At 63.9% G+C, this 23,611-nt stretch overlaps 2 protein-coding genes and 1 long non-coding RNA gene across 8 annotated transcripts in view; 1 reads left to right on the top strand and 2 right to left on the bottom strand.

The window, feature by feature from the left end:
* The window catches only part of PHACTR4 (phosphatase and actin regulator 4), a 188,385-nt gene that overhangs the window by 57,039 nt on the left and 107,735 nt on the right, over nt 1-23,611 (top strand). The gene's annotated exons all lie outside the window — the stretch shown is intronic.
* The window catches only part of AHDC1 (AT-hook DNA binding motif containing 1), a 49,883-nt gene that overhangs the window by 19,875 nt on the left and 6,397 nt on the right, over nt 1-23,611 (bottom strand). Inside the window, exon 1 of one of the 6 annotated variants that reach the window (XM_074555762.1) lies at nt 13,554-13,830. The exons of 4 other annotated variants lie outside the window; for them this stretch is intronic. The gene's annotated coding sequence lies outside the window, so the exon portion shown is untranslated. Of the gene's footprint in view, nt 1-996; nt 3,424-13,553; nt 13,831-23,611 lie in introns of those variants that run through there. One more of the 6 variants, XM_074555761.1, reaches the window with a different exon arrangement.
* Nucleotides 14,356-23,605, bottom strand: LOC141731313 (uncharacterized). The gene is made up of 2 exons (XR_012583347.1): nt 19,677-23,605; nt 14,356-19,636 (listed from the first exon to the last, which is right to left on the bottom strand). It is a non-coding gene; the product is annotated as an uncharacterized LOC141731313 (long non-coding RNA).

The raw sequence follows: 23,611 nt of genomic DNA on the forward strand, positions 1-23,611 counted from the left end.
GAGCTGAGCCCCCGAGGGCACAGGGTGAGGCCAGTCCAGCTGTGGCACCCAACTGGGATCAGTGCAGGCCCAGCCCAGGTGATTCGCTGAGGCTGGGATGATGCTGGCGCCCAGCTGGACGACAACACCCCTATTTTGGGGTCACATTACACACCCACACCTCCTGAGCACCCCACAGCATCTCCCAGTGCACCCTCCTGCTCCATCCCACCATCCAGCACTGCATCCCCATCCATCCTGCCAGCCGAGGTGCATCCCACCCACTGCACCACTCAACCCAGCATCCCACCACTGAATCCTGCATCCTGCACCATCCCACCACTGAATCCTGCATCCTCCTTCATCCCACCACCGAATCCTGCATCCTCCTTCATCCCACCACCGAATCCTGCATCCTGCATCATCCCACCACTGAATCCTGCATCCTCCTTCATCCCATCACCGAATCCTGCATCTCCCTTCATCCCACCATCTTATCCTGCATCCTGCACCATCCCACCACACAACCCCACATCCCATCCATCACCATCCTGCCAACCACTCAGGCCCTGCTGGCATTTCTCATGGAAAGGATGAACACCCAGCACCCAAGTAGGATGAGCACAGCCCCCAGCCCTCTCCAGGCTTTCAGGGCTCAGAGTTGCACAGGGGTGACAGTGACACCCAACTAGATGGCAATGGTCCTATTTTTGGGGACACACATTGCACCCCACCCCATCACCAACACCGTGCAGCACCTCGCAGGGCACCCACCCCACATCCTGCTCCATCCCACCGCCCAAACCCACACCCATCCCCTAAACCCTCATCCCAGCCATCCCCAACCCCACGGGCACCATCCCAGCAGCCCTGCAGCCCTGCAGCCCCGCTGGCATTCTCCACGCAGAGATGAGCACCCAGCACCCAGAATGGCTGCCGGGGGACATGTCACCGAACAGACTGCGCTGGCTCTGGGCAAAAAACAAACCCGGCAGGGCTTGGAGGGAGAGAGCTAACCTTGACACAGTTGCAGCAGTCACTAATAGCAGGCAATATGCCTGTTCTTGGGGGACTGTTGCAGTTGCTAAGATACTGGCAGCCGTGTGAATGGAAATGGGTCAGTAAACCTGTGGAGAGATAGTGTGACACTGTAACCGGCACAGCTGTTGCAGCCTACATCGAAATCCCACCCTTTCAATATTTATCACTCTCCGCCTTCGGTTCCTTCCTCCCAGCAATTTTTTCCACGTTGGTTTTGCCCGGGGTTGGTGAAATCACCCCGAAGACTTTAATGAGCTGAGAGGTGGTGGAGCGATGGGATGGGGTGGGAAAGGCGCCGTGCAGGGGGATGAGGAGGGAAACTGAAGCCCCCACTCGGGGTGGGTGCCTGTCCCCCCTCCCCGCCCCACTCCATGAGCAGGATGGAGCCAGTTCTTGGAGAGATTTAACAGGAAACAGGCTATAATCCCCCTGGTAGGAAAACGGGTGAAAAGGTCAATTTACTTCTGTCCCTGGTTTAGGCACTGTGGTGAAATTACACACTCGCAGGAGCCACTGCATGGCGGCGAGAGGAGGGAGAGTGCCTGTGTCTGTCCTGGCTGTCCGTGTGTCCATCCTGTGCCTTCCCAAGGCGCTCTGACCCCCAGCAGCACCCACGAGCCCCAGGGCAGCCCCACGAGTGCCACCCATGGATCCCAGCTGCCCATCCCGTGCCCACAGGTGCCCAGTCCCGACCTCAGTGCCCCAGCGCCTCCCCACGTCCTCCAGCACCTCCCCAAATGCTCCAGCACCCCACAAAATGCTCCAGCACTGCCCCCATGCTCCAAATGAAGTCTCCTCAGTGCTCCAGCACTTCTCCAAGTCCTCCACCATCCATCCAACACTTCAGTATCCCCACCCCAGGTACTCCAACATCCCTCCAGTGTTCCAGCATCCCCCCATGCACTCCAGCACCCCCATGACAAACACTCCAGTGTCTCTGTAAATGTCCAGCATCTCCCCAAAAGCCCCAGCATCTCCCCAAAAGGCTTCAGCACCCCCACAACACCAAGCCCTGATGCCACCACCCCCTGCCCCACAGTGGGCTCAGCTCCTCGCTGCCTTTGGTGCTGCCACAGCCCAGCTGGGGTGGGAAGGGTTGGGCTCTCCCTCCCAGCTGGGCCCTGGGAGCTGGGACACAGTCATGGGAGGACGCTGTGCAGTGTCCCTGGTCCCTGTCCCCCAGGGTGTGTAATGTCCCTTGTCCCTGTCCCCCGGCCACGCAATGTCCCTTGTCCCCTGTCCCTGTCCCCCAGCGCTGTCCAGGTGCAGGGCAGGCTGCTGCTGCTGCTGCTGCTGCTGGGCTGGGACCCCGCTGCAGGGAGGAGGGTGAGAACATCTGGTCGCAGGGAAGAGGGACAAGTCCAGGGAAAAATGCCGAGCTCCTGGAAGAGGCCCTCCCTGCCTCGGCTGGGGTGGAACGAGCCCCAGCACCCCTCGTGCGCCACAGCTGCGCCGGGAAGGGAAACTGAGGCAGACAGTGCTTTGGTGGGGTCACGAGGCCGCGGGCACCGGGGTCACCCCCGGCTCCCAGGCTGGAGGAGCATCGCCCGTGATTTACAGCCCGGGTCTGGCACCCGGGGGGCTGCGGGGAGCGAGGGGAGCAGCGAGATCGGCTCCTCCCAAAGACGCTCCTGCCGCCCCCCCGCAGGTGGCTGGAGCAGAACGGTTGATATGGAGACAGGGAAGCACAGACTGTCTGGGTAAGGTGACATTCGACAGATGCCAGGTTCAGACTCGCTCCAGCCAGTATTCCCACCCCCTCCTCCTGCTCCAGCCCCCACGCAAAGGCATCTGCGGGGGGAGGCTGGGCAGGGGCAGGTGGGGCACGCTGCCATCTGCTGGGGGGGAAATGCCCCCCTGTCCCCACCCTGGGGCACCATGAGTGTCCCTTGCCAGGGCACACTGGGAGCCCCGGATCCCCAAGCCTGGACCCCGGAGTGCAAGCCAAGGTGCCACGTGAGCACCCTCCCAAAATGATGGGGACCTGGCCCCGTGTCAGGCGGGCACAGCTGGAAGGTGTGGGGGACACATCTGGGGAAAGGATCGCCCCCCAGCACCCTGATTGCACAGAGGGCAATTAGCTGATGCCTAAAGAGAAATGGCCCAGCTTTGGGGGGAGCACAGGCTCGCACCTCCCACCCAGGCAGGCAGACACTGGGCAGGGCAGCCCCTTGTCCCCAGGTTCACTGCCCAGGAGGGGTCCCAGGTGCCAGACCCCCCCTCCCCAGCTGCAGTCCTGTCCCTCTGCCCCTCGGCAGGATCCCTGTGCCCTCTGACCCCTCCAGGCTGGAGATCAAAGGGATGCTGGAGGGATTCCTGGCATAAATCCTGCTGCAGGCGGGCAGGGAGGGACAGGGCAGCGGCACGGGATGGGCACCCCCACACCCAGAACAAGGCTCATTGCACCCAGAAAAAGGCTCATTGCTCAGGCACCCCCGTACCCAGAACAAGGCTCATTGCACAGGCACCCCAACACCCAGAACAAGGCTCATTGCACAGAAATCCTCACACCCAGAACAAGGCTCCCAGTCTGCAGGGAAAGCAATGGGGTGATTTGGTGGGGAGGGGAAAGAACAAACACAGCGGGTGCAGCACTGGGTGGGTGGGGGAGCCCCCAGCAGTCTCTGTCAGATCCCCTCTGTCAGTGCTGCACCCCCAGAGCCGGGGGGCTGGAACGGCTCTGGGGCCCATTGAGCAGATGAGGGGGTTGCAGCCCACACAAAGCCCCTCCAGCCTCTCCCCTGGCCCGGCTGCTGCTCCCTGACCCCCTGTGCGGGGAGCTGGGAGCCGCTAATGAGCTCAGAGCCCCCGGCCGGGTGGCCCCGGCAGGTGAGGGGCAGCGCTCAGGGACTCGGTGGTGCGGAGTGCTGGAAACGGGAGGCGCCTGCTGAGGGGCTGCAGAGCCTCCGGCATCGGCGGGATGGGCTCCAGCACCGGCTCGGGCTCCTCTGCCTCCCCTTCCTCACCCTCTGCCTCCCAAACACCCCAGTGTGCCCCGCAGTGATGCTGGCACAGCCCCAGCTGGACATGGCACTAACCTGGGCATCCCCCCAGAGGAGGGGACACATCCCCTCTCCCTCCTGCTGCCCCCACTGCATCTCCCACCTTCCCCCTTCTCCTCTCTGCCCTAAAGCCAGGCGGATTTCACCGCTCTGCTGAGCTCCAAACTCCACTTCCAGATTTTCAGAGCGACCTTCTGGCTACCTGGATCCGGCACTGCAAGATGCCCTCTGTGATCCCCCCTCCCCTCCGGCCCCCCAGCATCCCCGGGGAGCCAGGGCTGGATGCAGCCAGGAGCGGGATGCAGGGGGAAGCCAGGGGTGGCCGAGGAGGAGGAGGAGGAGGAGGGAGAGGTCGGGCTGCACCTGGATGCAGGACCAGCCTCAGGAGGCCTGGGTTGTTGTGTTTAATCCAGCCTGGCCCCGGGAAAAGCAGGAGCATGGTCAGAGGGAGCCTGGCAAACCCGCTGCTCGTGTGGGAGGTTCCTGGGGCAGCCTTTGACCTCGCTGCCCACACGGAGGGTCCCCCAAAAGGGCCCCCGCTCTCCTTGGGACACCGTTCTGCAGGGATGGGCTCAGTCCCCAGGCTGCTCCTGCCTCCCCAAGCCCGGATCCTGCCCCAGGGGCAGGCAGGGGTCTGTGGGACCCCTGTGTCTGGCTACCACTGATCACAGATAACCAGGGGGAAGAGGGAGGAAAGAAGGGAGGAAAGACATAAAACTCACAAAATATCTCTAACCCCCATTCAGGCACATGAGGCACCATGAGGTGTAGAAAAGCAGCAAAAGAAAAAAAAAATCCATGGAAACAGCTGGAAAAAGCCCCAGAGCCCCAGGTCACCCCCGCACGCTGCCCCCTGCCCTCGCTGCTCTCCCTGCCGGTTATTTCCAGCCCTCTGCATCCCCCCTCCTCCTCCTCCTCCCGTTCCCTCCCGACACCCTGCTCTCCTCCGCTCGCTCTTGCATTCTGGTATTTGGTGTGTTCCTCAGCTGCAGGAAATTCCTGATGCTCTCCATCATGCAGGCTGTGCTCGCATCCCCCGCCCTGCCCGGCTCCCCTCCAGAGGACAGACAGCCATGTGCCGGACAGCCAGCCCAGCTCTGCCGCCATCCTCCCTCCAGCCACCGCTCTCGCCTCGCCTGCTCCTTCTCCTTCTCCTTGGGCTTTTTTCCTTCAATTATTCTCAACCCCAACCCTGCACAACTCCCCCTCTCCATCTGCGCCAGGGGCTGAAGCCGCCCAGCTCCGGCCATTCCCCTGCCTGGCTTTTCCCTCCTCGTCTTCCTCTCTTCGCGAGACCGCTCCTGATCTTATTTTAATTCGTCTCAGACGGTGTTGGAGTGTTATTTTAAGAGAGAGGATATGCACAGACATTGTGTTTTCTGCTTTTTCCTGGCCCCAAGCCAGGCTCTCTGGGCTGTCAGCTACCCACTGTGTTGCAGTCACGTGTGGGAAGAGGCAGCCAGAGCCAGCCTCACAACTCCTGGTAGCAACATGGAAATCAAGTGTGCACTTTCTTCCCTCTGTATGTGTCTGTATTATTAATAGCGTCTCTCTCCGTGAGTTATCCATAATGTATCCTAATACCTGTCCGTGGGTAAATGATGTATCACGGAGCGCTGCCGCCCTTGGCTCCGTGTGCCACCGAGGGGGGACAGGCGTGGTGGCAGTGCCACCATCACCCCCAAGGTGTGCCATGGGCATGGGCGACAGGCGTGGTGGCAGCGCCACCATCACCCCTGAGGTGTGCCATGGGCATGGGGGACAGGACAGAGGGATCCGAGGGGGGACAGGCAGTGCCACCATCACCCCTGAGGTGTGCCAAAAGGACGGGGACAGGATAGAGGGATGGGGGTGGAATCTAGCCCCGAGCAGCGCCGGTGTGTCCCAGGCTGCTGGCAGCTCGGTGAAATGGGCATGTGGGGAGCAGCGGGGTGTGCAGGGAGGATGGGGCCAGCTGGCACTGGGATGGCACTGGGCTGGCACCGAGCGATCCCTGCCACCAGCCAGGAGGTGCCGGGGGACACCCATGTCCCACGCTGTGGGCACTGAGGCTGGCTGCCATGGGCTCACAAAGGAATGGGGCAGGTCACTGCACACCCGAGGGACTGCAGAGGCCGGTGGGCAGCAGGGAAGGTGCAGGATAGACACACGGCATGGGCTGGATGGATGGACACAGCACAGAGCCCAGAGCTTGGCTTTGCAGGACACAGATGAGTCCCAAGAGGCTCCACTTTGGAGGAGATGCCCAGAGGAGTCCAGGGACTCCCAGCCCCAGGAGGCTGAGCAGGCTCCCCCCAGGTCATACACATGCACCCAGAACTGGGGCAGCACCCAGGCCCTGCACGCAATGACAGCTGGTGCTGCCCCTCTCCAGGCTCTGCATCCTGGGGATGGAGACACCAGGGCAGGTAAACTGGGGTCTTCCCAGTGCTAACCAGCAATAGAGAGACCACATACTGATCCATACTGTGCCTACACCCCATTACACCCATACAGCAGATGTGCCTGCAAGAGCACACGGACACCTACATCCCACCCAGCCCTGTGCAGCACCTTGACACACAGATGTGTGCAGGTGCTGTTTGACTGTGGGGCTGCCAGCAGTGTCCCCAACCAGCAGTGTCCCCAAACAGCAATGTCCCCAGCCAGCAATGTCCCCAGCCTGTAATGTCCCCAGGCACCAATGGCCCCAGCCTGCAGTGTCCCTGCCTGCAGTGTCCCTCCCTGCCTCCAGTGTCCTGTTCCCACAGTACCCCCACATCCCTGCTGGCACACCGTGCCCATGCCCACACACCATGCCCAGGGTGCTGCAGCGTGCAGGGACAGAGGAGCACCCCAAGCCCAGGGGGTGCCCAGGCAGGGCAGCCCTGCCCCCTGCACACAGCGGGAGCAGTGTGGGTGCCAGCACCCAGCTGGGGTCACGGGGAGCAGGAATCCAGGAAGGCGAACTGGAGCTCAAAGCTTCACATTTCTGGATTCTGGTTCCCGTTTCTGCTCCCGGCTGTTTCCATGGAAACTGGCGTCGGACCTGGGAAAATAAGGTTAGGGTTTGCAGTGGAGGCCCACTGCCAGCCTGCCTGCCTCTGCGCCCTGCCTCTCACCGGGGCACACGCCCGGGTACCCCCCATGCCCGCACCCACATGATGCCCAGGTCTGGGGGCTGAGCCACATCGGCACCCCCTGGCATCTTCCAGCACCCTCCGTCCTCCCAGGTGACCCCTGGGAGCCCGGCAGGCACTGGGTAATTGGGGACCTGGAGCCACCACGCTGCTCCCTGGTGTGCTGGTGAGGGTGGCGAGTTGCCATTGGCACCCACCGGACCCACAGCCCTTCCCTGCCCTCCCACTCCCTTCCCTGGTGCTCCAAACATGGCACAACTCAGCCTCCATGGAAACTCCCCAACAACGCTGATGTGGCCATGGCACCCCAGCAGCCCCACTGGGACAGGGACACTGGGACTGTCCCACTACTGCCACTCCATTTGAGGGCTTTACAAGGACCCAGCCTCAAGAGTAACATCATCCTCCCCTTCCCCAGCTCAGGATCCCCAATTGCTCCAGGGAAGGTGGAGAGTTGGAGGGGGGAAGAGAACCAGGACACGACACCTCGGGGGAGCCGTGAAGACTAATGAATGGAGGCTTTTAAAAAGCACTTTGACTGAGAAGTGCTATAGTAGGAACTAATTATCCCTCCCGCCTGCGCGCACCCTCGCACGCCGGCGCAGCCGCGTCCTGCTCCCTCACGGAGCCACAGCTGCAGCATCAGAGCCAGCCCCAGCACCGAGCACCAGGCAGCCACGCCGGCCAACAGGCACTGCCCCGGCTGGGGAGCATCCCCTGAGACCCCTCCTGTGCCCCCCGTGCGCCCGTGCCCCCCGCTTTGCCCCATGGCCCCCTGGCAAAGCTGGCAGCAGCAGGCTGGGGGCACAGGGTGGTGCTCACCCCCTCCCTGCACTGGGGTTTTGGGGAATGTTTCCTTTCTAATTGAAATCCGCCATTTTGCAGTGAGGGCAGGTAGGCCCCTGTGGATGCTCAGGGATGGACGGCACCTGGCACGGCGGGGAGGGCGGCGCAGCTGGCATGGACCCTGTCCCCTGTCCCCTGTCCCCTGCAGCTGTGACCCTGAGCCTGGCCAGTGGGGCCAGCCCTTCCCCTGCTGCCCAGCTCCCAGCAGCAGCCAAGGGCAGCAAGGAGATGCCCCAAACGCTCGCCCCAGCAGGTCCCCACACTGCCACCCTGGAGCACCCGCAGTTTGGGGCGGCGCTCCCCGTCCCTCTGCACCCCTGGACTGGGATCTGGCACCATCCCATCCCTCCGTCCCAGCACTGCCCGCTGCCCCATTTCGCATTCCAGTGTGGGCCGGCCCCGCTGCCCTCTCACTCCCACCCCCACCCCGGGCTGCGTTTCAGCTGTTGTTGAATTCTGTCCAGGCTGGATTCATCACAAGAGCCCTCAAGCGGCTGCAAACAAACAGAAAAAACAGGGAGCAGGAGCGCGCAGAGCGATCGATCGGCGCTGGGGGGGCCTGAGGCCCTTTGGCAACGCCAGACCAGCCTCAAATTCCTCACTTCCAAGAGAAAAGGAGCTGGGGATGAGCGGCAGGAAGAGGGGGATGGAAAGCACAAGAGCCACCAGGCGCTGGACCATGGCGGCGGAGCCCCGGGCACGGTGCTGCGGATGGGCACAGAGCACTGCTGCCTCTCCCTTCCTCACCGAGACGGGCTCGAGCCGCTCTGAAACTTCCCTCTTGTGGTTACTGCAGTTAAAAAAGCAAACAGGAGACCTGGGTGCATTAAAAAAGAAATAGGAAACGGCACCAAGGGCGGGAGCACCCGCAGGGATGGGGTTTGCCCGGCGGCGGTGGCACTGGGGCGGGTGTTGGGGCAGGGGGGAGAGAGAGACCCCTCACCCTGGCACTGCAGAGGGGAACGTGTGGCGTGTGACGGGCAGCTGAGGTCGCAGATGCCAGGGATGGATGGTGATGGCAGGGGAGCAAACACCAGCCCTGCTCCGGTGGGAACTGCCACCCCTGGAGCTGCGGGGTCAGGTTGCTGCGCCTGGGTTTTTAAGAGGGGCTGGATAATTTTTACCACCACTAACGATCCCATCTGTGCCTGACACGCTCCAGCTCCGAGCCCAGCATTCCGGCAGGGCTCCCACACCTCCCTGCCAAGCCGCTCCAACTCGCCTCCCCCTGCCTGGCTGCTGACGGCACAGGGCCCATGCACGGTGCTGCTGGCACAGGGGGCAGCCCTGCTCCTGGCGTCCCCTGGTACCACCACTGCACCCTTCCACCGTGATCTGGAGGGCTGGGGGTGACAACCACGGCGTGGCCAATGCGGAGATGTGGCAGTGACAGGGATGCTGCACAGCCTGGGGGCACAGAGGAGCCTCTCCAGCTTCAAGGAGAATTTAGCAGGGCTGTTTTTGGCAGTAGTCCCTTGCAGGGTGACACTTGCTGTCCTCTCTGTGCAAGGACAAGGACCCTGGGATGTGCTGGCACCATTTGCCCTCTTCCTGGCTCCAAACAAAGACCTACTAGAGGATGCTGCTTTTTGGGAAGGGGGTTTGCAGCATCTTGCCTGCAGAAGTCCCTGCCAAATCCCATCCAGTCAGGAGCTGAGGGGCACAGCACTGGTGCCTGCAGCACAAGGCTCCTCTCCCTGCAATGTCAACCTGCTGCTCCACATCCAAGGCTGCCCTTGGAAAAGCTGTCGGCTGCGCCGGCTGGTTTGCCAAGCCCAGGACAAGCTCTTTAGCTCGACTCTGCCAGAACAGATGCCTGGGCGACTGTAATTCTTCCTAGCATGGATGGAGGGGGGATGTGTGGAAAAAAACCCAACCTCATTTAAGCATTGCAGTGGCTGCTCCTCCTTTCCCCAGCATCCCCAGCATCGCAGCCCCACTGAGGGTCCCCCAAAACCTGAGAGGTGAAGCGGGGAGAGGCTGGGGACGATGCCAGGAGGGAAGGCAATGCCCCGAGGGAGGCTGGCGTGGCACAGCACACGCTGGAGCTGAGCAGGGCTGTGCTGCCAGCTGGGGAGGAGAGAGCGACCCGCTGCAAGGACAAGTGGGAAGCGCGAGCTCGGCGTGCCACCGGTGTCCTTGCAAACGCTCGCCTGCTCTGTCTCCATGCTCCCCACAAACAACAAGCCCGTTCTCATGGCAATGTCCTCTCCAAAGAGCGCAGGGAGGGGAGCACGGTGACACGCTCTGCAGGGGCCGTGCTCCTTGTCCCCCCCAGCACAGCACGGCTGCGGGGCAGGAGCTCCAGCCCGGCCACTGCACTGCTGGAGGAGGCCGGCAGCCTTTCCACATGGATATTTTCTTCCACTGGCTGCAGTTTGGAGCTGCCAAAAGCCAAAACAAGAATGGAAACATCCCATTTTGTTGGCAAAAATTCAAGGCAGGGTTGGGGTTTTTTTCTTTGGTTTCGGCTTTTTCCTTTTTTTTGTTCTTGTCTTTGGTTACGAACGGAAATTCCCTGCCATGAAATCATGACGAAACCCCAAACCAAAACACAGCTTGGACTGAAACCTTCACCCGATTCCCCGCAGATCCCATGTGGGGCTGGTCCCAGGGCTGGGGTCACCCCCACACAGCCCTGGGACACAGGACCGAGCCCAGACCTCATGGCCAGCCCCAGCCCTGTGGGAGGTGAGGGGATGTTGTGCTTTGGGGTCCCTCCAGGGACCCGATGTAATTCCAGCCTTGGAATGTACCACTTCCCAGCCCTGGTCTGCACCACCCTGCCTTGGTGATGGCACCTGGCAGCCAGCACCAGGCCTGACAAAGCACAGATTTGTCCAAAGGGAAACTGGTCCCTATGGATGGGACCAAGCAGGGGCCAGGATTGGGGTGCCAGTGGCTCCAAGCACATCACTACAGCAGTGTTTGCTCCCAGGAAGGTGCTTTGCAAGAGCAGTTGCTGGGAAAGGCCTCATCCAGCCCATCCCAGGGAGTCCGGATGTGGCCAAGCCCTGGGGCTCACCCCTGCAGCCTGCCCAGCATTCTCTCCTCCCATCCCCTCTTCCCACCAGATGTTGGGGCTGGAGGATGGAACAGCTCTTCCCACCCCGGTCCCTGCTGCATCTCCCTCCAGCTCCCGTTCCGGAGCCTGGATCCGCCAGGCAGGCTCAGCCAGGCCGAGCCTTTGTGCGGCCCCCTCCCCGCCGCGCTGCCCTTATCAGGTCCAGCCCAGCCGCCTCGCCCAGCGCCGGCAGAGGATGGCGGCAGCCCGGCCTGCTGGGGCCCTTCTCTCCTCCTCCTGCTCCTGCCCCAGAGCCCTGCGGCCATGCCACCCTGCTCAGCACTGCCCGCACCTCTCCTCCACCCCCGCCTGTCCCCAAAACCGGGAGAGCCCCCTCACTGGTCAGTGCTGCGCCCCGAACCACGCACAGCATCACAGCACCACAGCATCACAGGGTCACAGCATCACTGCCCTGCTCCTCCATCCCCGGGGGCTGCAGCCGAGCAGGGCTGGGTGAGGCGGGCTCCGGGGCAGCGTGGAGCCGGGTTATCTGTCTGCAGAGCTCCGTGTGCAGCAATTAACCTCAAGAGAGCAGCCGCGGCTCCTGCCAAGAACCACATTAGGTGTGTGTGGCAGCGTCTAGACATGTGAGAGACCAGAGGCCTTGATCCGGAGGAAGGCGGCTCCATCCCTTCCCCCAGCCCCTGCCCGCCGCCCCACAGGGACCCCCTGGCTGGCTCTGGCCAGCACCGAGCACGGAGCGCCGGGAGGGAGCGGGGCCGGGAGCGGGAGCTGGGCTGAGCATCCATCCCTCCTGTGGGTGTGGCTGCAAGAGCTCCGTGCTGGCTGTTAAACCAGGACCCTCCTGCTGGGCACGGCATGGCACGGCACGGCAGGGCACGGGATGGCACGGGATCCTCATGGGTGCACGCCCTCAGGCCCCCAGCCATCGCCGGGAGGAGGAGGAGGAGGAGGAAGGAGGTTGCGAGCACTGCCTGAGCCATCTCCCACCCGGAGATGGGACAAACGTCCCATGGAGCCAGCAGCACGCCCTGTGATGAGCCCTGGAGCAGGGATGGTCAGAAGAGACCCAGCTCGCTGCCTCCCCATGCCAACCCTGTCACCTGGGGCAGGTGGGATGCAACCAGGTGGGCGCCGTGGGGGCTGGGCACCCTCCCTGCCAGTGCCCCTCACACCCATGGCACCCCCTTGCTCTCACCTCCCGGGTGCAGCCACCCCAGACGGCTGCAGGATGCTGGGGAGAAGAGATTTTCCCGACGTTAATTAATTAAAATAAACAGCAAATTAAATACAGCAAAATTAAAATAGCTCCGGAAATTAATTTTCAACAAAACCCACCTGGAAAGGCTGGATATTTAAAGAATTAATGGAGCCCTCTGAGACCATAAAGAACCGCCGAGCTCCCAGCATCCACCAGCCCCCTCCGAGCCCGCCCGGGGACGCAGGGCTGCGGGGAAGCCGGGATGGGACCCGGAACGGGACCTGGGAACAGACCCAGGATAGACCCGCACTCCTGGCAGCTCCTGCCTCGCAGAGCTGCACATGCCTGCGGCTGCCACACTGGGAGGAAGGATGCTGGAGGGATGCAGGGATGCTCCACACCATCCCAGAGGGAAGCACCGGCCCCAGCTCTGCCTTGGCTGGACACAGGGCCCTGCAGGGGCACCGAGCTCCTGCCGGCTTTGCCCGGGGGCTGGGGGCAAACGTTGCGGTCCCTGTGTGACCCGCTCGAGCTCAAGGTTGTTCCCGTCACCCTCCTGGCCAGAGCCCGCTGCACCGAGGGAAACCTTGACCTCCAAACCCCGTCTGCTGGGCGCCCCGGGCCCCCCACAGCTCTCCCCACGCATAATCCCCCGGCCCAGGCGGGATTACCGTGCGAACTGGCCGGACAAAGCTCCTTACCAGGCTCGGCGGGCAGAGCGCGGGGGACCGGGCGGGACGAGGGGCCGGGGCGCATCCCCGCGCCCGCCGGGCTCCGGCCCACGCCCGGCACGGCTCGGCACCCGGGCTGGCCGGGCTGTGCCAAACCGCCCGGGGCCGGGAGGCCCATCCGGCGCCAGCCCTCCCACGGCCCAGGCGCGTTTCCTCTCCCTGCGCCCAGCGGCACCGGCGGGCGAGAAAAGGCTCCGGAAGGAAATGGAGAGGCAACACTAAGCTGGCAGGTGGAGAGCAGCAGGGGCCGCGGTCACGGTGCGGGGTGCCGAGGGGCACCTGGGGGTCCCCACCTGGCCGGGGTGCCCGCTGCGCTGCCACCGCTGGGCTGCTCTACTTCACCATCCCGGGAAACTGAGGCACGGCGGCCGCAGCTTCACGCGGAGCCCCCCGGCTTTCCCGGGCAGGGATCCGCTCCCCCCCGCCGCGGCCGGGATGACACCAGCTCCCCATCCTCCTCCCGCTCCACCCTGTTCCTGCAGGAACCCAGGAGTCCGGGCTCCGGGCAGGCGGCCAGGGCCTCCCTCCCGCTGCCCGGCCCGCCCTGCCTGCCCCGGCCCGGCCCGGGCCCTGGCTCCGCGTCCCTGCCCGGTTCCCGCCGGCACACACCTTCCCACCGCGTGTCAGGGCGACCTTGGAGCGCTGCCGCGGCCGCTCCGTGCCAGACTCCGCGGCGATGCCCACGGCACAGCCGGGGGTGACGGATCGGCAGCAAGGGGGATTTTTTCCCCCATTTGTTTATTCTTTGGGTGGGTTTTTTCCCTTGCCGGAGACAAAGGCAGGCTGTGTGCCCGGCGCGGGGTCCGGGGGTGCCGGCGGTGCCGGGACCCCGCGGCGGAGCCGGGCCAGCCGCGCCGGGGGCTCTGGGTGGCCGGTTTCCTCCGCACACAGATGGCTGTTTCGACTCAGTCGAGCGCTTGACCTAAATCTCCTCCTGATCCACGGGAGCTGCAGTCCCTCAGCAGCACAGCTCAAGGCAAGGAGGAGGAGGAGGAGGATGAAGGGGGGGACCGCGGCCAGCTGCGGACCGGCGGGAGGGTCGCGCCGGAGGGCCCCCACCCCGGGTTTGGCAGCAGGGCCGGCGGAGGCGGCTGCGGAGGGAAGGAGGGAGGGAAAGGGGGGGTGGAAAAAAAAACTCTCCCACGCTTCGAGCTCCAGCGCCGGCCGCCCGCGCCTGCGTGCTGCACCCACCGGGACCGGGCACCCGCCCCGGCGGGCCCGCCGCCCCGGCAGACCACTTCCTCGGAGAGGGGCCCGCCGGAGGAAGCTCCAACGGCTCGAAAGTTTCGCCTGTGACTCAACCGCTGGCTGGGGTGACGGAGCCGACCCCGCAAAGAGGGGGGGGGGGCCTGGGATCCCAGGGGTTCGGGGCATCGGGGTGGGGGATTTTTTTGGGTTCCCCAGACGAGGGTTGTCTGCGAGGCATGGCGCTCCACCCCCAGTGTCGGAGCAGCCCAAACCGGCTTCCCAGCGACAGCAGAAAGCTTTTAAAATCCCCTACGCGCGGCATGACTCACTCCAGAGCCAGTGCCCAAAACAAGCTCCGACACGGAGAGGAATGGCGAGAGCAGGGATGCTGGGGGCGGGCAGGAGGGGCTGGGGAGGGCCGGGGAGGGGGAAAGGGGGAGACAGAAGGAGGGAGAGAAAAGAGAAGAGGCAGAAATAACAGCATCTGAAACTCTGCCTGCTGGAGGCTAATTGGTTCCGGCACAGCCTGGTTTGTTTGGCAATGTTTCCTCTAATCCTTCAGGCTCCGCGCTCCCGGCCCCAGGGACATGGGGACATCTCGACACCCCGCCAGCGCCACTGCGGCACTCCCAGCTTGGACCCCCTCCCACTCGCGGATGCAGATGGATGATGCTGCGACCGGCTCTGCCCACCCCGGGGTGCCCCCGAATCCTCCAAGGCTCTACACTCCAGCCCCAGGGACACGGAGACATCTCAACACCCCGGGTGCCTCGGTGGCACTATGGCTCGGACCCCTCTCCCACCCTGGGATGCTGAGGGGTGACGCTGGGACCACCCTGAATCCTCCAGGGGCTGCACCCTGCCGCGGCGACATCCTGGGAATGGGATCTGTGGTGACACCCTGGGGACGGGGTCCCTTCCGCAGCGCTGGGCGCAGGGATGCTCAGAGCGCTGGGGCGGCACAGGGAAGGGAGGGGAAGGGGAGGGAAGGGGAAGGGAGGGAGGGGAAGGGAGGGGGAGGCCCCCACGGCCCAGCATGGCCGAGCCAGAGCACTAGCCAAGAGTCGGCAGCTTTGTTCCAGGTGCCGGCTCCCTTTTTTTCATTAGGCTAATGGGATGCGGATGCATTATTCCATTCCACATGCTGCTAATGAACCACTCAGGCCAGTGCATTTGCATTAATGTGCAAAGCACTGGAGGAGGGTGGAGTGGCTGCATCTGGCCAAGGCTGACCTTCCCTGCACCGCCCAGCCTCCCCAAGCCGCGCTGCGCTCCCACCACTCCCCCAGCACCCACCGGACCCAGGAACTCTTCGGGATGGCTCCGACCCACATTCCAGGACACCGGGACACTGAGCCACCTCATGCTTGCTGCCCACGTTGTTCTCTTGCCTGTAACGTGCCTGGCCAGCTCCACCACCCCTTCCCATATGGATCATGGATGGCACCCCCTGCCAGTGCCCCTCTCTGTACCCTGTCCCCAATGCACAAGTGACCACAGCATTCCTCCTGCACCCTTCCCTGCTCCCCAGAAAGGGATCACTCCCGCCTCCTGCACGGAAACCTGCTCGGCACGTCCTGGTTATTGTACTGGGACCTTCCAGCAGCACCCCAGAGCTCCCCGGGGAGCAGGGGCCCTCTCCAAGCCCCCCCACCGCAGAGCTGGCAGGCAGCGCCGGGCGCGGGCGTCACTGGAGCCCTTGGGTTGTTTGTTACGGCTCCCAACTGCCTCTGTCCCCGGAGAGGTTTCGAAGGCGAGTGACCCACGAACTGGAATGCGCAAAGCCTCCAGCAAACAGAGCCAGCTGCCTGCGCCCGCGCAGGGGGGGTGGTGAGGGGAGAGCAGCCGGCCCCGGCACGGCACAGCACGGCACGGCACAGCCCCAACACAACTGCACGGCCCCGATGCCCTCCCAACGTGGGCAGCCACCTGGCTGAGCTGAGATAAGAGCAGCCCATTGGTCTTGTCAAGTCCCCAGTGCCATCAGCTCTCGTCAGGGTCCCCAGGCCCTCATGTCCCACTTCCTCCCTTCCTCCCAGCATGTTTTTTGGCAGCACATGGCCTCCCAGAGCCCTGCTGGGATCGTGCTTCGCCCTCGCCTGCCTGCCAGACACGAGTCCCTGGGTGGCCAAAGGACCTTTAGGACATGGGACAGCACAGTGGCAGTTCCAGAGCCCTGGCCTTGCTCTTTGCCGCCTCCCCGGTGCTGGAGGGCTCCAGCTGGAACCGGGGTGGGTGAGCAGAGCCCTGCTTGCCCCGGGTGGGCACGGCAGGCTCCCAGCAGCTCCATGCCCGGCTGTGTGCAGAGCCCCCTTGCTGGAGCGCGTGCACGCGGGTGTCTGGGTCTGTCACAGCCCGGTGAGCAAGTTAATCTCAGGCTCCCTGACACGTGGAATAAAATCGCGATCCCATAATGGAATTCATTCGTCTTCCTGTCCAGGCAGAGAACAAGCCCTCCACTGCCCGCTGGGGCTGGGGCTGGGCCAGGCCAAGGTGGGCAGTGCCCAGCTGGGGTCCCTGCCTGTGCCACCCTCTGCCTTGCCACGGGACCACACTGGCACTGCAGTGATGTTCCTGAGCGCAAACCCACAAAGGTGCCAAGCACTGGGTGCCCCAAAGTGTTCCCTTCCCAGGGGACATCAGCCACATCTGGGGGCAGCTGGGGTCACCAAGGAGGGCTGAGCTCCCTCAGGGTGAACTGGGGTTCTGTCCTGCTGGAGGGCAGACATAGCACTCATGAAAGAGAAAGGGAAACTGAGGCACGCAGCGGTTTTGGGAAGGGGCCATCCAGGTGGCACAAAGGGGACAGGGGAAGATGTCCCTCTGTCCTTGTGTCTGTCTGTCCCTGCTGCTCCTTCTCTACTGCAAGGGCCTTGGCCAGGCCTGGTACAGAGGGCCCATCCCAGGGACTCTGCAGGGATGGCACCATCTGGGGCACCCATGGGTGACCCCAGCACAACCCTAAGGACTGCCTCATCCGCAGCCAGGGGTACAAGTAAAGGGGAAAATCTCAGGAGTGTGGTCAGGGCAGGAGGCCACAGGGTTGCCATGCTGCTCTGTGCCTTGTTTTCCCTCTGGCACCCACACTGAGGCCACCCCCAGGCAGGAAAGTGGCCCCGCAGTGGCCAGCAGAAGAGGAGGAGGAGGAGGAGGAGGAGGAGGAGGAGGAGGAGGAGAAGGAGGAGGAGAAGGAGGAGGGCTGCTCCTTCTAGGGCACACAAAGCCCCTTTCATAGGGGCTGAGTTTGGATTTCCTCTGCCAGCCCAGCACCTCGCTCCTCCTGCCCTGCCAGCAGGGCTGTGGTCAGAGGGGGAAGCTGGCGGGTGGGACACCTGGGGGGACACAGGGACCTTCAGGTGGCTTCATCCCTCACCCTGACCATCCCCATGATTTTCGCCTCCTGTCAGCTTTTAATTATACCCCTAATAAAAGTCGTTTTGCACGTTTTGCAGGGGAACAGGAGCTTTGTTGCTCAGGAGCTCATCTGCTCCTGCTGCTCCTTTCCTGCTTTAGACTGTAATCCTCAGCTGGGGACACTGCAATTAGCCACCATGGAGCTGGGCACCGTGTCACGAGCATTAGGGCTCCCTTCGGAGGGGAGCTGGCAGACCCAGCCCTGGCGGGGGCCGATGGCTCTTTGCAGGATGGGGTCTCCCCACTACAGCCCCCAAAAGAGGGGCACGAGCGTAAGAGCCCCTCTGAGCCAGGCATGCCCCAGCTGACCTCCTCTGGGCACCCACTGCCCTGTGCCCTGCCCAGCATCAGTGCCACTGGGATTTTTGGGGTGCACGGGACCCTCACGGCCCCTCTGCCAAACCCCTGCAGTCCCCCATGCAGGCAGGCCCAAGCAGGTCACCTGCCAGGGGCCGGGTGGCTTTGTGACTCTGGGGACAACAGTGGGGCTGGGAAGACCAAGAGGAGCCTCAACCCCCAGCTCTGCATGCCTGTGAACACTGGTGCCCGTCCCCAGGGCCCTGCGTCCCCGAGCGGGGCTGAAGGGGGAAACTGAGGCACAGGGCACCCGGTGCCCACGGTGCACACACTGAAGCTGGAGAAGCTGCAGTGGCACCGGTGACTGGTGTGACACTGCTGCAGTTTCGGTGGCGGGGGACCCCCGGGCACGTCTCCAGCGCGGCAGAGGGGTCGCTGGACCCCGGGAAGGCCCCGAAAGGAGCCCGCGCGTGGCTCCCGGTGCCTGCCGCCAATCAGGCTCTGCACGGGGAGCGCGGGCGCTCGTTAGCAGCCGCTCATTAAGAGCCCTCCGGGAGGATGAAGGTACCGGGGGCACCTGCACCTCGGTTTAATGAGCTGCAGCACCATTAAATGTTGGAGGGGACCTCGGGCACGGTGGGGGTGCTGGTGCGGGGGCTGCCCCCACGCTGACCCCCACCCAAAGCGGGGCGGCCGTGGGAGAGGAGGAACGCGGGGCGCTGAGCCACGGTGACAACTGAGACGGCGGTGGCAGCTGCTGCCAGGGACACCCCGAGCTCCGCCGAGCGACACCCTGGGGACTCAGCCCCCTCCAAGCCAGCACCCACGGGCCCTGCACAGAGACAGAGACCGTGGCCAGAGCGGGACAGCAGCGCCCGGCACCACAGCACCTCTGGAACCTCAGGGTGGGCACCTTCCCACTCGGGGTGCCCCCAAACTGAGAAGAGGACTGACATCCTGTCCCCAGACTGAGAAGGGGACTGACATCCTGTCCCCAAACTGAGCAGGGGACTGACATCCTGTCCCCACGGGCCTCACCAGCACCCAGAGCCCCCAGTGTAACCATGAAACCACAGCCTCACACAGCACCCGGAGGGCACCGCCGGGGGGATCTCCGGGGGCACCCGCACGGGCACGGAGCGTCCCCGGCCCCGCAGGGTCCCCACGCTCGCACCCACCCGCGTGGGGCTCTCCCTCGTTAATGTTTACTCGGGCTCGTTAGCGCCAGCACATCGCCATGGCAACGCTGCAAGCTGCGCGCCGCCATCCGCGCCGCCGCCGTGAGGCTCGGGGACGTCCCCGCGCGTGGGGTCACCGCGGGCACCCACCACGGCCCCGGGCATGAGGGGCTGGGGGACACGGTGGGGACACAGCAGGGCTCGCCCTCCCCGCTGGATGGCACGGCTCGGTGTCACCCTGCCCGGTGACAGCACCCGCCGCTCATCCCAGAGCGCCGCCGCCACGCCGGGGCTGCAGGCGGGCGCGGGCACTGCCAACACGCCTGGGTGCTGCATTATTTATAAACTGGAGAGCAGAGGGCTCGGCAGCAGCTGCAGAGCCCTTGCGGGCCACCCTGCCCGGCGTCACGCAGCCACCGAGCCCACTGGCACGGTGGCACCGCAGCCCCTGCAGCCAGGAGGGACGGCAGGGACAAGGCTGCCTGTGGGGCTGGCAGAGCCACGGGGCACCCAGATGTCACCCTGGCGTCCCCTTGGACATTGAGGGCGGCTGGGGCAGCACGTGGGGATGTCTGGTGTGTCCCTGTGTCCCCTGCGCTGGCACAGCACCCCCACCTGCCTCCTGCCACCCCAGCCTGCTCTGAGCCATCCCAACCTGCCTCCTGCCACTCCAGCCTGCTCTGAGCCATCCCAACCTGCCTCCTGCCACTCCAACCTTCCCACTGCCACTCCAGCCTGCTCCTGTCACGACCTCCCTCTTGCCACCTCAATCTCCTCCTTGCCCCCCCAAGCCGCCCCAGCCTGCTGTCCCCCCAGCCTGCTCCTGCCCCTGCATGGCCTCGCTGCAGATGGAGCTGGGTGATGGCAGCAAGGGGTGTCCCCGTGCCAGCCCCCCGTGGCACACGGGCGAGCACTGCCAGGAGGATGTGGCCCCAGCATTTTCTCCCACCACGGGCTCTGTTGGCTACGGCAAACAGGTTTTCCTTAAGCTTTGCAGAATCCACCCACCTCCTCCCCCCCTACGAGTCCCACCTCCAGGCTGATGGGGAGAAGGAAGGAGGGGGGTGAAAGGCTGAATTGGGGCTTTTAATTTTTCATTATTAATTTCCCATCGACGCCGAGGCACCGGGGCTCTCTGAGCCGCCCCCAGCATCGCCCCCCGCGCTCCCGCGCGCTCTCCCGGAGCTCTGCACCGGCTGAAGCCGAGCCAGGCTGCCGATAGGATTAATTCTGCATGACTGCCCATCTCCGCGGGGGGATCTAAGACCCTCAGGCCTGCAGCAATCTTTAAAATTCCTCCAGCCCAACTTAATTCCCTCTTCCTGCAGAGCTGGCGCATCTGCTGCAGTCAGGCACGGAGAGAAGGAGACGGAGGGAGAGGGGGGGACGACGGGCACCCAGCACCGCCGCCGGCTCCGGCGCCAGGCGGTGGCCCTGCCTTGGTGGTCGTGGTCCTGCCTTGTCACCGTGGGGTCACCCAAAGCCATGCCAGTCACCCATCCCATCCCTGTGGGTGGTTTGTACTGGGGATGGGGGAAACTGAGTCAGAGTGGGGCAGCCCTGGATGCAGGGCTCCCCCCTGTTCCCCCCTAGACAGGGGATGGACACAGCCCTCTAAACTGTTGTCACCTCCCTGTCCCTGCCGGGACTCCCCAAAGCAGGACATTGATGTAAAAATTGGGTTTTCCATCACCTACGAGCTCTGCCTCTCCAAGCAGGTCTCATTCAGCCCCCCAGCCCACTCTCACCTTCCGCTGTCCCAAAGGACAGGCTCCCAGGGTCGAACATCCTCTGGGAGCACTCAGGGCTCAAGATTCCCTGGATCTTGGGATGGCTCATTAGAAACAGAGCTGCTGCTTGGCAAAAGCAGCGTGGGGGAAAATCTCCCGTCCTCAGCCAGAGGACAAGCACCCAGCGTCCCCCAGTGTCACCCACAGCCGTCCCCATCCCCGTGGGACGCCCTGCCCGCTCAGCCAGCCCCGGGCAGCGTCAGGACAAGGAGCCCGGCCACGCTGGGGGCTGTCCCCCCCTGGCCCCCGCCATGCACCGCGGCAGCCCGGGGACGGTGGCGTGTCCCCGCTTTGAAGGCTCAGCCACACCGAGCTGGCAGCCGGCGGGCAGAGCTAACCTTCAGGGGTGATGGGGAGAGCCACGGCGGGATGGAGGCACGGCTGAGGGACGGATGGATACAGCCGCCGAGCTCCAGGCCTGCTGCACCCACCGCCCACCCTCCCGAGGCGCTGGGTCCAGGAGAACCCTCCCTTCTGCCTTCTTGCCTCCAAGTTGCCCGGCTCACCAGGCAGCTGAGGAGCGCAGCCCAGCCCAGCTGCTGGCGGAGCTGCGGATACATGCATTTAAATCACTTATATCTTTACTTTCTCCTGCGCTGGCTGTGAGATGGGCTTTTTTTTGCATGCGTAATTAGGGGGTGGAACAGATGGCGGAGGGTTCGTTTAAAGTAATGCATCCATTAAAATAACCTTCGCTGTCGGGGACTGCGCTCCGACAGGGGCCTGTTTCACCGGGGGTGGTGGGGAGGGTGGGGGGGCTTTGTGTGCTGAGGAGGGGGGTGTTGGACATTGGGAAGGGGGACAGAGCGCACATTCCCTGTGGGATGCATCATCCTGGATCATGGGATGAAGGATACACCAGCCCGTGTTGTCATGAGAGAGCCGGGGCCAAACTGTGATCAAACTGGGGGCAAACTGGAATTGAACTGGTACTCTTCAGGGCTCAGTTTCCATGGCAATGTGATGGCAGTGAGATGGTGGGGACGCAAAACCCAGGTTGGGGAGGATGCCAACAGTTCTTGAGGCAGGCATAGCGCTCGTGGGTACCCTGGGGTACCCTGTCCAGAGCTGCTCCCGTGGGGACTGCGCCCACCTCTGTCCCCCACCCACCACAGAACCCAAAATATGCCTGAGGAGGGCATTGCCAGGCAGCACCAGCCCTCTCTCCTGCTTCAAACCCCAGGTTCCTGGGAGAGGCAGGAGGGCTTTGTTCAGGCACCGGAGGAGCGGAGGCCAGAGAAAGCAGGAGTGCCCTGCCAGCTCTTGTGTTTCACTCCCAAGGAATGCCGGGGAGGGGAGGGGAACGCTGCTCCCCGCCTTCCCGCCCCGCTGGGCGCCCAGCCCGGCTGCAGGGTGCTGGGGCTGGAGGAAGAGGAGGGATGAAGGATGGGGAGGCGGGCGTCGCGCGGATGCCGCGGTCCCACCACGTGCAGCGGGGCTGGCAGCGGGTGGGCTGGGGAGGGAGGGAGGGGGGACACGCGGTGACACACACCCGGGGTGACACACACCCGGGGTGACACACACCCGGGGGGACACGGCCATGCCAGGCACTGCCTCGGCTGGAGCAAATAACGCTGGGCAAGAGCTGCTGAGCAAATGTCACACCCCTCTCTGGAAGAAAGGAGGAGCACCCACCAAAGGAAAGGAGGGGTACCCACTAAATTTGGGGAGTCCAGAGAGGCCGGGGAAGAGGATGGGGAAGGGTGAGAGCAGCAGTGGTGCCAGAGCCACCCAAGCGTGTTCAAATATTTAGTGTGCACTTGCAAAGGTGCTTCTGCTGCCTTTAGGGCATCGCTGTGTTGGAAGCATCAGAGAGGTGGGAACTGGGGGATGGGGAGCAAATGCCAGGGATGTGCTGCAGGGGGGTCTTTCTCTTCCAGCTGTGCTGGGAGGGCCAAGGCACGGCAGCCCAGGAAAGGCTGGGCTAAGCTCAGCTTTGCCCTGAGCCTGGCATCTGCCTTGTTGCCCCCTCCCCTGGCCACAGCTCCCAGAGCCCATGGGACTGCACATCCCTCCATTCTCCTCCTCCTCCTCTTCCTCCAGCCCCATGAGCCCCGCTGGTTCCCCACATTCCTGCTCACTGGCACCCTCGGGTGTCCCCAAGCACTGTCATGGCCCGGGGGACAGCTGGTGGCTCTGGCAACGTGGCACGTGACATCCACAGCAGCAGTGAAGTGCCGAGGGAGGCGATGTCAGGTGCTGGGGCAAGGGACCAAGGGGACACGAGGGATAGCAGGGCTTGATGGGGACCCCTGCAGAGGTGCCAGCAGCCAAGAGGGGATCATGGCAGGACGTGAATCATGGGGTGACAGAGGTCCCCAGGCCAGCAAGGTCCCCAGACTCTCCGTTTTGACCTCTCCCGCCCCACACACACATCAAGGATCAGCACATTCTGCTGTGCTGGCAGAATGAGGAACGCTGGGTTTTGCCCCATTCCCACATCGTCCTCCAGCCACCAAGCTCTGCCCCACCACCCCCACTCCCGCTCACTGATCCGAAATTCCCCCTGCTCACCCCTGTCCTCTCACCTGCCATCACCTCCCCACCAAACGCCAGTCTCCCCTTGCCTCTCTGGGCGTTTCGTGAGCTCCCTTTGGTGCACCCCAGCACAGTGAGCTCTTCTCACTCCCAGCCAGCAATCCGCCGGGAAAAACCGGTCCCAAAAACCTTCCCCACATCCGCGCCAGCTCTGCGGGTCTGGGGGGGCCGCGGCTGGCCCCCTGCTCGCCAAGAACAATAGCGCCTTGTTCCAGCCCGGCTCCGTCCTCTCCTCCCCGGGCAAAGCCCTGGCCACTCTCAC

Source organism: Zonotrichia albicollis, chromosome 20 (assembly GCF_047830755.1).
Source record: "Zonotrichia albicollis isolate bZonAlb1 chromosome 20, bZonAlb1.hap1, whole genome shotgun sequence".
NCBI lineage: Eukaryota > Metazoa > Chordata > Aves > Passeriformes > Passerellidae > Zonotrichia > Zonotrichia albicollis.